This window comes from Pristiophorus japonicus, chromosome 19 (genome assembly GCF_044704955.1).
Source record: "Pristiophorus japonicus isolate sPriJap1 chromosome 19, sPriJap1.hap1, whole genome shotgun sequence".
Classification (NCBI taxonomy): domain Eukaryota; kingdom Metazoa; phylum Chordata; class Chondrichthyes; family Pristiophoridae; genus Pristiophorus; species Pristiophorus japonicus.
The window spans coordinates 46,298,447-46,308,400 of NC_091995.1; the positions used below are offsets into that span (position 1 = coordinate 46,298,447).

At 48.3% G+C, this 9,954-nt stretch overlaps 1 pseudogene; it reads right to left on the reverse strand.

Annotated features, from left to right (window-relative positions):
- LOC139230205 (major histocompatibility complex class I-related gene protein-like) overlaps nucleotides 1-8,046 on the reverse strand; it is a 32,499-nt pseudogene extending 24,453 nt beyond the window's left edge.
- Between the last annotated feature and the right edge of the window lie 1,908 nt (nucleotides 8,047-9,954).

Consider the following 9,954-nt stretch of genomic DNA (forward strand, 5'->3'; position numbering starts at 1 on the left):
GAGGGTACAGGGAGAGAATGGATGGGGAGGGGTCAGAGTGAAGGGAAGGGAGGGAGGGGACAAGGAGAGATGGATGGGGAGGTGACAGAGTGGAGGGGAGGGAGGGATGGGACAGGGAGAGATGGATGGGGAGAGGACGGTGTGGAGGGGAGGGAGGGGACAGGGAGAGGAGGATGGGGCATGTACAGAGTGGTGGGGAGGGAGAGGACAGGGAGAGCTGGAAGGGGAGGAGACGGAGTGGAGGGGAGGGAAGGGACAAAGTGAGATTGGATGGGGAGGCAATGGAGTGGAGGGGAGTGAGGGGACAGGGAGAGTGGATGGGGAGGGGAGAGAGTGGAGGGGAGGGAAGGGACAGGAAGAGATTGGATTGGGAGGGGATGGAGTGGAGGGGAGTGAGGGGACTGGATAGAGTGGATGGGGAGGGGACGGAGTGGAGGGGAAGGAGGGGACAGGGGGAGAGTGGATCGGGAGGGGAGAGCGTAGAGGGGAGGGAAGGGACAGGGGGAGAGTGGATGGGGAGGTCGCAGGTATGCTGTGGATGCGAAGAAAAATAAGTTCATGTGGTATTTTACAGGAGGCAGTGAACCGGTTATTTTAAAATGTTTAACGGTTCCAATAAATATCAAGATGTATCAGTCTCCACACAGGTTCCCAGAGTTAGAATCCACAAATCATTAACACAGCAGAAAAAATAATTGTTATGTATCTCACACTACTCTATATAACTGTATCTTACCATGCTATACATGATTGTAACTAGATATGACCTGTAACTACAAGCATACTTTACCACCAGGGGTGCACTTGCAGGAGACATTGCATACCTGTTCCACACAGGTATATAAAGGCAGGTCTCAGACAAGTGTGGCACTCGAGAGCTGGGAAATAAAGGTGCAGGTCCAGAGTGACCTTGACTTCAGCATGTGCCTCGTGTAAATCTGTACTGCAGGGTCAGGACTTTACAGTGGCGACGAGTTACGGGATCACAGAATCCACAGAATGGCTACCAACGGCTCAGATTAGAAATACAATGCTGGAGACAATTGGGAGGACTTTATAGAAAGGCTCCAGCAAAGCTTTGTAACCAAAGACTGGTTGGGCGACGATAAGGCAGACAAGAGAAGAGCCCATCTCCTGACCAGCTGTGGCTCGAAAACATACGCCTTAATGAAGGACCTGCTGACACACGAGAAACCAGCAAGCAAGTCGTTTGAGGAGTTGAGCACACTGGTGAGAGACCACTTGAAGCCAGCGAGCAGCCGACACATGGCCAGACACAGGTTCTACAACGACAGACGCTGTGTGGGCCAGAGTATACCCGACTTTGTGGCGGAACTTCGGAGGCTGGCTAGTTTATGTGAGTTCTCCGATGAACTAAGGAGAGAAGTACTGAGAGACTTTTTTATTGAAGGAATAGGCCACACAGGCATATTCCGAAAGCTTATAGAGACCAAGAACTTGACCCTAGAGGCAGCAGCACTGGTCACACAGACATTCTTAGCAGGAGAAGAAGAAATGAGGTTGATCAATACTGCGGGTACAACAACTAACGAAACATCGGAACAAGTTGTTCACAGCGTGAAACAGCCGCTACCCCCACACACAGACAAAGGCAGGAGAGCAGTCCTTCAACAGCAGGCAGTGGCGCCAGAAGCCATCAAGGGCCACATGAACGGCCGTTCACACCTCATCAACCCACAATGTGAGCAATCAACTACAGACTGAGAGAAGCTCAAGAGAGACCAGCCAGACGCAGCTCATCCTTCGGAAACAATGGAAGTGGTCTGTGCTGGAGATGTGGGGGAAGGCACTCAACAAGTGGGTGTCGATTTCATCATGCTGTTTGCAGAAACTGCAACTATACAAGCCATCTTGCTCGCATGTGCAGAAAAACAGCAGCTCGGCTGGTATACGAATCAGAAGGGTCGGAAAGCAGACCAGAAGACGGTGGGGACAGTGCCCGGGATGCTGAGGTACAGCGGGTCAACACGATCAATGTCCACTGTTCTTACAACAAGACGCCTCCAATAATGATGAGGGTCCTACTCAACGGGATACCCGTCAACATGGAACTGGACACGGGAGCTCGTCAATCTCTCATGAGCGTCCAACAATTTGAACATCTGTGGCCGCACAAAAGCAACAGACTAAAACTCACTAGGATCGACACCAAACTAAGGATCTATACCAAAGAAATTGTCCCAGTCCTTGGCAGCGCCATGCTCTCAGTCACACACAAACGGACGGTGAACCAACTTCCCCTGTGGATTGTCCCCGGAGATCTCCCAGCACTGTTGATGAGAAGCTGGCTGGCAAAACTAAATTGGAAATGGGATGATGTTCATGCCATGTCGTCAGAGGAACGGAGCTCCTGCTCAACAGTTCTAAGTCATTTTGAAGATCTCTTTCAGCCAGGGGTGGGCACCTTCAAAGGGACAAAAGTTAAAATCTACATCACACAGGATGCCAGACGGGTCCATCACAAGGCTAGAGCTGTGCCTTATGTGATGAAGGAAAAGATTGAACACGAACTGGACCCGCTTCTGCGGAAAGGCATTATCTCACCCGTGGAATTTAGCAACTGGGCAAGTCCTATCATTCCCGTCATGAAGCCTGATGGACCTGTACGAATCTGTGGGGATTACAAGTCTACCATAAACAGAGTCTCCCTACAGGACCAATACCCGCTGCCCAGAGCGGAGGACCTGTTTGCTACATTGGCTGGAGGAAAACTTTTCTCGAAACTAGACCTCACATCTGCGTATATGACGCAAGAACTGACCAAAGAGTCTAAGCTACTCACCACCATCAACACATATTGAGGTTTTTTTCTGTACAATCGATGCCCAGTCGGCATCAGGTCGACAGCTGCTATATTCCAGCACAACATGGAGAGTCTGCTCAAGTCCATCCCAGGGACAGTTGTGTTTGAAGATGACATTCTCATCACGGGCAGGGACACCAACTCCAATCTCCGCAATTTGGAAGAAGTACAAAGTCGATTGGATCGGGTAGGCCTAAGAGTTAAGAAATCCAAGTGTCTGTTTCTCGCGCCCAAGGTTGAATTTTTGGGCAGAAGGATTGCTGTTGATGGAATCCGCCCAACAGAATCCAAAACCGAAGCAATTCGTCTGGCACCCAGGCCCCGGAATGTCTCGGAACTGCGCGCCTTTCTCGGACTACTCAATTACTTTGAGAACTTTATGCAGAACTTGAGCATGCTGCTGGAGCCTCTCCACGTGCTACTCAGAAAGGGGTGCCATTGGTTTTGGGGGTACACCCAAGAACGCGCCTTCAATAATGCAACCTTCTATGTTCCAACAGTGTTTTAGCATTTTTTGACTCAGGTAAAAAGCTAGTTCTTACATGTGATGCGTTAGCATACGGGGTCGGGTGCGTTTTACAGCATGTCAATGATGCGGGTAAATTACAACCCATTGTTTATGCCTCCAGGTCACTTTCGCGGGTGGAGCGCAGGTACGGTATGTTTGAGAAGGAGGCGCTCGCATGCATGTACGGTGTCAAAAAGATGCACAAATACCTTTTCAGAGCCAAGTTTGCGTTAGAAACCGACCACAAACCCCTCACATCCCTGCTATCCGAGAGCAAGGCAATAAATGCCAAAACCTCGGCTCGTATTCAGTGGTGGGCACTCATGCAGGCATCTTACGACTACACAATAAGGCATAGACCAGGCACAGATAACTGTGCCGACGTGCTTAGCAGGCTACTCCTGGCGACTATGGAAGAGTCCGACGAACAGGACTGTGAGATGGTCATGGCAATCAATGCCTTTGAATCCACAGGTTCGCCCATGACGGCTCGCCAAATCAGAGCCTGGACGACCACCGACCCCACGTTATCCTTAGTCAAAAAATGTGTTTTAACTGGTGACTAGGAAGAGGCTCACGATGCCTGCCCCGAGGAGATCAAACCTTTCCATAGGCGCATGCTTGAACTATCATTACAGGCAGACTTCCTGATGTGGGGCAGCTGAGTAGTTATGCCCTTGCGAGGCTGAACGGTGTTTGTCAGGGAGCTCCACCACGAGCACCCGGGGATCGTCCTTATGAAGGCCTTAGCCAAATCCCACGTCTGGTGGCCTGGCATTGACGTGGACTTGGAGCTCTGCATCAGGCGGTGCACCATTTGTGCCCAACTCAGTAATGCCCCCAGGGAGGCCGCCCTAAGCCCCTGGCCCTGGCCCACCAAACCGTGGTCGCAGGTACATGTAGACTATGAGGGCCCATTCATAGGCAAAATGTTCCTCGTAGTCGTCGATGCATTTTCAAAGTGGATCTAGTGCACCATTTTAAACTCAAGCACCACCTCAACCACTGTGGAGAGCCTTAGAACCATGTTTGCAAATGCACGGAATTCCTGACATATTGTTCAGTGATAATGGTCCGTGCTTTACCAGAATTTCAAGATTTTATAGTTGACCACGGCATAAATCACGTTAAGACGGCACCATTCATGCCGGCCTCCAATGGCCAGGTGGAGCGAGCAGTGCAATTCGTTAAACAAGGCATGCTAAAAATCCAAGGTCCTACGCTGCAGAGCCGCCAGTCGCGACTGCTGCTGGCATACAGATCTTGTCCGCATTCGTTGACTGGGGTTACCCCTGCGCAACTATTGATGAAACGGGCCTTAAAGACTAGGCTCTCGTTAATCCTCCCAGACATGCATGATATTGTTGAGGCAAAACGCCGAAAGCTAACTGAGTACCATGACCAAAATTCGAGGGGGAGGTGGAATGAGATAGGGGACAAAGTGTCTGTGCTAAGCTATGGCAGGGGTCCCAAATGGCTTGCAGGGACAGTAACAGGCAAGGAAGGAAACAGGCTGCTGGTTGTACAAATGGACAATGGCCAAACCTGCCAGAGGCATGTAGACCAAGTAAAAAGTAGATTCACCAACAACACTGCAGAACCAGAGGCAGACTACAATGTGGAACTCACACCACACCTGATGGACAGACAGAGGGAATAACCTGAGGAAAGGGCAGTCTCAACAGACAGCCCAGGCTAGATACCAGCAATCATACTGAATGAAACAGACAGCCCAGGCGAGATACCAGCAATCACACCGAAAGAAAAACAGGCACCAAGGCAAACAACTGAACCACAACTAAGACGCTCCACGCGAGAGCATAGACCACCTGAGAGACTGAATCTATAAAGAAAATAAGACCTTGGGGGACGTTGATGTCATGTATCTCACAGCACTGTATATAACTGTATCTTACCATGCTATACATGACTGTAACTAGATATGACCTGTAACCACAAGCATACTTTACCACCAGGGGTGCACTTGCAGGAGACATTGCATTCCTGTTCCACACAGGTATATAAAGGCAGGTCTCAGGCAAGTGTGCCACTCGAGAGCTGGGAAATAACGGTGCAGGTCCAGAGTGACCTTGACTTCAGCATGTGCCTCGTGTAAGTCTGTACTGCAGGGTCAGGACTTTACAATAATTTTACTGCAGATTATATCATAGTTGATTGCTGAGTTTCTAGACTATCCTTATCTCTCCACTCATGGTGCAGGAGTGCTGAGTATCTTTAGAATTTTCAGTTGATGCTCATATTTAAAGTTTTCGCATTGCTATGCCCTGGAAACTATCCCTGGTTTACTGAGTCCTGTAACTGTTACAGTCTCGCTCACACCGGGCCTGGAATGTGTCACTGTTTTACTGAGTCCTGTAACTGTTACAGACTCGCTCAGACCGGGGCCGGGAATGTATCCCTGGTTTACTGAGTCCTGTAACTGTTACAGACTCCCTCAGACCATGGACTAGATTGTTTACGGAGTCCTGTAACTGTTACAGACTCCCTCTCACCGGGGCCGGGAATAGATCCCTGGTTTGCAGAATGTCACAGGGTCTCTCGATGTCTCTTCTCTCTCTCTCTCTCTCTCGTCTCTCTGTCTCTTCATTCTCTCTCTCTCTCTCGTCTCTCTCCCTCTTCTTTCTCTCTCTCTCTCTCCCGTCTCTTCTCTCTCATCTCTCTGTCTCTTCTCTCTCTCTCTCTCTCTCCCTCTCTCGTCTCTGTCTCTTCTCTCTCTCTTTCTCTCTCTCCCTCTTTCGTCTCTCTGTCTCTCTCTCTCTCTCTTTTTCTCCCTGTCTCTTTCACTCTGTTCCTTCATCTTTCCCTCTCTGTACCTGTCTCTGTCTTTGTTTCCCTCACTCTCCCTGTCTCTCTATATGTCTGTCCTCTCTCTCTCTCTCCGTCTCCCTCTCTCTCTCTTTCCCTGTCTCTCTTTCCCTCTCTCTCACTCTGTTTTTATTTCACGTTCTCTCTCAGTCCCTGTCTTTATCCATGTCTCATTCTCGTTATCACTCTCTCTCCCTCTTTCCTCATGTCTCTCTCACACACATTACTGTCCCTTTCTCTTTCTCTCTCTCCGCTGTCCATATCTTTTTATCTGTGTCTCTATCATTTTCTCTTTCCCTGTCTCTATCTCTCTGACTTTCACTGTGTCTCTCTTCATTTCTATCTATTTCGTTCCCTCAATGAATCGATCCTTTTTATTTCATCCTTATATTTGTGCCTCTCATTCTTTCTCACGATCTCTCTCTTTTACTGTATTTTTCTCTCGCTATTCTTCTCTATCTCCCTCTCTCTTCTTCTCTGTTTTATTCTCGAATGAAAAGTACTCTGAGATATTTGGAAATGACAAATATCGAATCACGTTATTATATATTAAACATTCAGTTAAGAGTTGGACATCTGTCAGGTAAATCTAATTTCTCAACCTGAAAGATTTTAGCTTTTAACGGTGTGCTGGGACCTGAGATTAAATAAAAAAGCAAAACAGTGTGGATGCTGGAACCTGAAATAAAAACAGAAAATGCTGAAAATCTCAGCGGGTCAGGCAGCATCTGTGGTTCTGACGAAGTCTCATCGACCTGAATCGTTAAATCTGTTTCACTCCCCACAGATGCTGCCTGACCCGCTTAGATTTCCAGCATTTTCTGTTTTTATACCTGAGATCAAATGTTGTTTCCATTCAAACGTGCAGCATTTTGGAACTGGTGTTATCTGTGCAGACACAGGAGATGGATTGTTCAATGTGGCCATTCAGGCGCGGGAAGTGTGAGCCCCTTTTATATTGCTTCAGGGTGTTACTACCATTGGACTCAACAGAAGGGGGAAACGGGGAGAAAGATGGGAAATGGGCGGGTCTCGCTGTCGCCCACTTTACCCCATCCACAGAGTCAACATTCCCCGAGTGGAACTGCACATGGTGGGAATCTGATCAAAGCAGCAAATGTTGCAAATATGCAGTGGCTCAGTCTGAGAGAAACAGATGGGTAAACCTGAGAGATCAAACTTCACCAGAACCTGTACGGGTCGCCTCAAAGCTTCATCCTGACGCGAATCGGAAGGTGTAAAAGAGGTTCCCGGGTCGCTGTCACCGGTTCCCCTGGGATTAAAATCAATCCCTCCCCCTCTATGTTTAATGATTTGTCTCATTGATCGGGAGGTTTAAAAGGTTTTCAAGTTCCCAAGTGGTACAATGAAGCTTTTAAAGTGCAGCTTCCCGCCGGCTGGAGTGTGAACTCGAAGCGACCGAGACACGTTCCTGCAGGAGTCTCGCCGCTGGGCTCCTGGTCACTCGGGGGGTCAGGCTGGGACTGGGATCGCAGTTATACTGACACTTCCCTACCCGCAAGCCTGCTGTGCGGGCACACACTGTCAGTCCCCCTCCGACTGGCCAGGGTCAATACAGAAGCTGCCCCAATAACTGGGCGGCAATGTCAGGCTGTCTGGACAGTGATGGACACCATCTAATCCAACCAAAGAGAGAGGCGAGCCTGAGAAACAGGATGGAGATTGCAATCCGGCTCCATCGCTTCACTGCCGCGCACACAAGCCCGTCTCCCTTTGTGAAACACCTGATGTAACCCACAGGCCTGCCCGTCCCAGTCTAAGATCAGAGGGTGAGTCTGTAGACATTGAATAGTGCAGCGGGAACCGGCTACTCACCAGACAGGGCCGCTTGTAGGTGGTGGAAGTTCAGTACAAGTGACAGAAACATGCCGTCCCGTCCGCTCGCCGCCTCTCCCAGTTACAGGCCGAGACTGAGCGCTTTGAATGGACCCGAGTCCAGCTTCACTCATATGTAGTCGCTGCAGGAGCTCACCGTCCAATCGCAGTAAAACATGTGGATCCGTCACTGGTTGTCAAGGACTGTCCCTAAACCGTGAAGATACAATCATAGAATGGTTACAGCACAGACGGAAGCCATTCGGTCCATTGAGCCCGTGCCGGCTCTCTGCAAGAGCACTTCAGCTAGTCCCAATCCCCACCCTCTCGGAGGCCTTCACGTCCTTCATAAAGTGCTGTACCACAATTGGACACAGTGCTCCAGTTGAGGCTGAACCAGTGTTTTATAAAAGTTTATCATAACTTTTGTACTCTATGCCTTCATTTATCAAGCCCATGATCCCGTAAGCTTTTTAACGTCTTTCTCACCCTGCCCTGTCACCTTCAGTGATTTGTGCACATATACCACTGGTCATTCCGTCAATGTACTCCCTTTAGGATCGCACCATTTAGTTTATATGTCCTCCCCTCATTCGTTCAACCAAAATACATCATTTCACACATTTCTGCGTTAAATTTCAGCTGCCCCGTGATTCCACCAGACTACGTATGTCCTCTTGAAGTCTATCACTATCCTCCTCACTGTTTATTATATTTACAAGTTTAGTGTCATCTACAAAGTTTGAGATTGTGCCTTGTACACCCAAGTCTAAGTCATTAATATATATCAAAAAACAGTGGTCCTAGTACAGACCCTTGGGGAACATCACTTTATACCATCTCCTGTCCAATAAACAACCGTTCACCACTACTCTCTGTCTCCTGTCATTTAGGCAATTTTCTATCCATGCTGCCAGTGTCCCTTTTATTCCATGGGCTTCAACTTGCTGGCAATTCTGTTACTTGGCATTTCATCAAATGCCTTTTGGAAGTCCATGTACACCACATCAACCGCAGTGCCCTCATCAACCATCTCTGTTACCTCATCAACAAACTCAATCAGGTTAGTTAAACACTATTTGCCTTTTACAAATCCGTGCTGAATTTCCTTAATGAATCCACATTTGTCCAAGTGACTGTTAATTTTGTCCCGGATTATCATTTCTAAAAGCTTCCCCACTACCGAGGTTAAACTGACTGGCCGGTAGTTGCTGGGTTTCTCCTTTTTCCCTTTTTTGAATGTTTGCAATTCTCCAGACCTCTAGCAACACTCCCGTATCTAACAAGGATTGAAGGATTATGTCCAGTACCTCCACAATTTCCAACTTTACCAGCGTCAGCATCCTAGAATGCTTCCCATCTGGTCCTAATGGTTACCTACTTTAAGTGCAGACAGCCGTTCTAGTACCTGCTCTTTATCAATTTTTATCCCATCCAGTATCTCAACTACCACCTCTTGCTCTATGACTTTGGTAGCATCTTCTTCATTGGAAAAGTCAGATGCAAAGTGCTAATTTAGCAACTCGGCCATGCCCTCTGCCTCCATGCTAGGTCTCCATTGTGGTCCCGAATAGGCCCCACTCCTTCTCTTACCACCTGTTTACTAGTTATACGACTATTGAAGACTTTTTGATTCCCTTTTATGTTAACTGTCAATCTCTTCCCTCACTCTCTCGTTGCCCCCCTGATTTACTTTTTCATCTCCCCGCTGAACTATCTGTATTCAGCCTGGTTGTCACTTGTATTCTCAACCTGATATCTGTCATACGCCCCCTTTTTCTGCTTCATCTTACTCTATCTCTTGTCGAAATCTCGACCTCAGAAAAGAATGACTCCGACACTTACAACTCCGATGGAAGTTTCCCTTTTAATTTACTTGCTCGCAAGGGGTAGGTTTCACTCAGTCAAGGGCTAAACGAAACCTCCGCAATGGTACAGCTTCACAAGATATTTATACAGT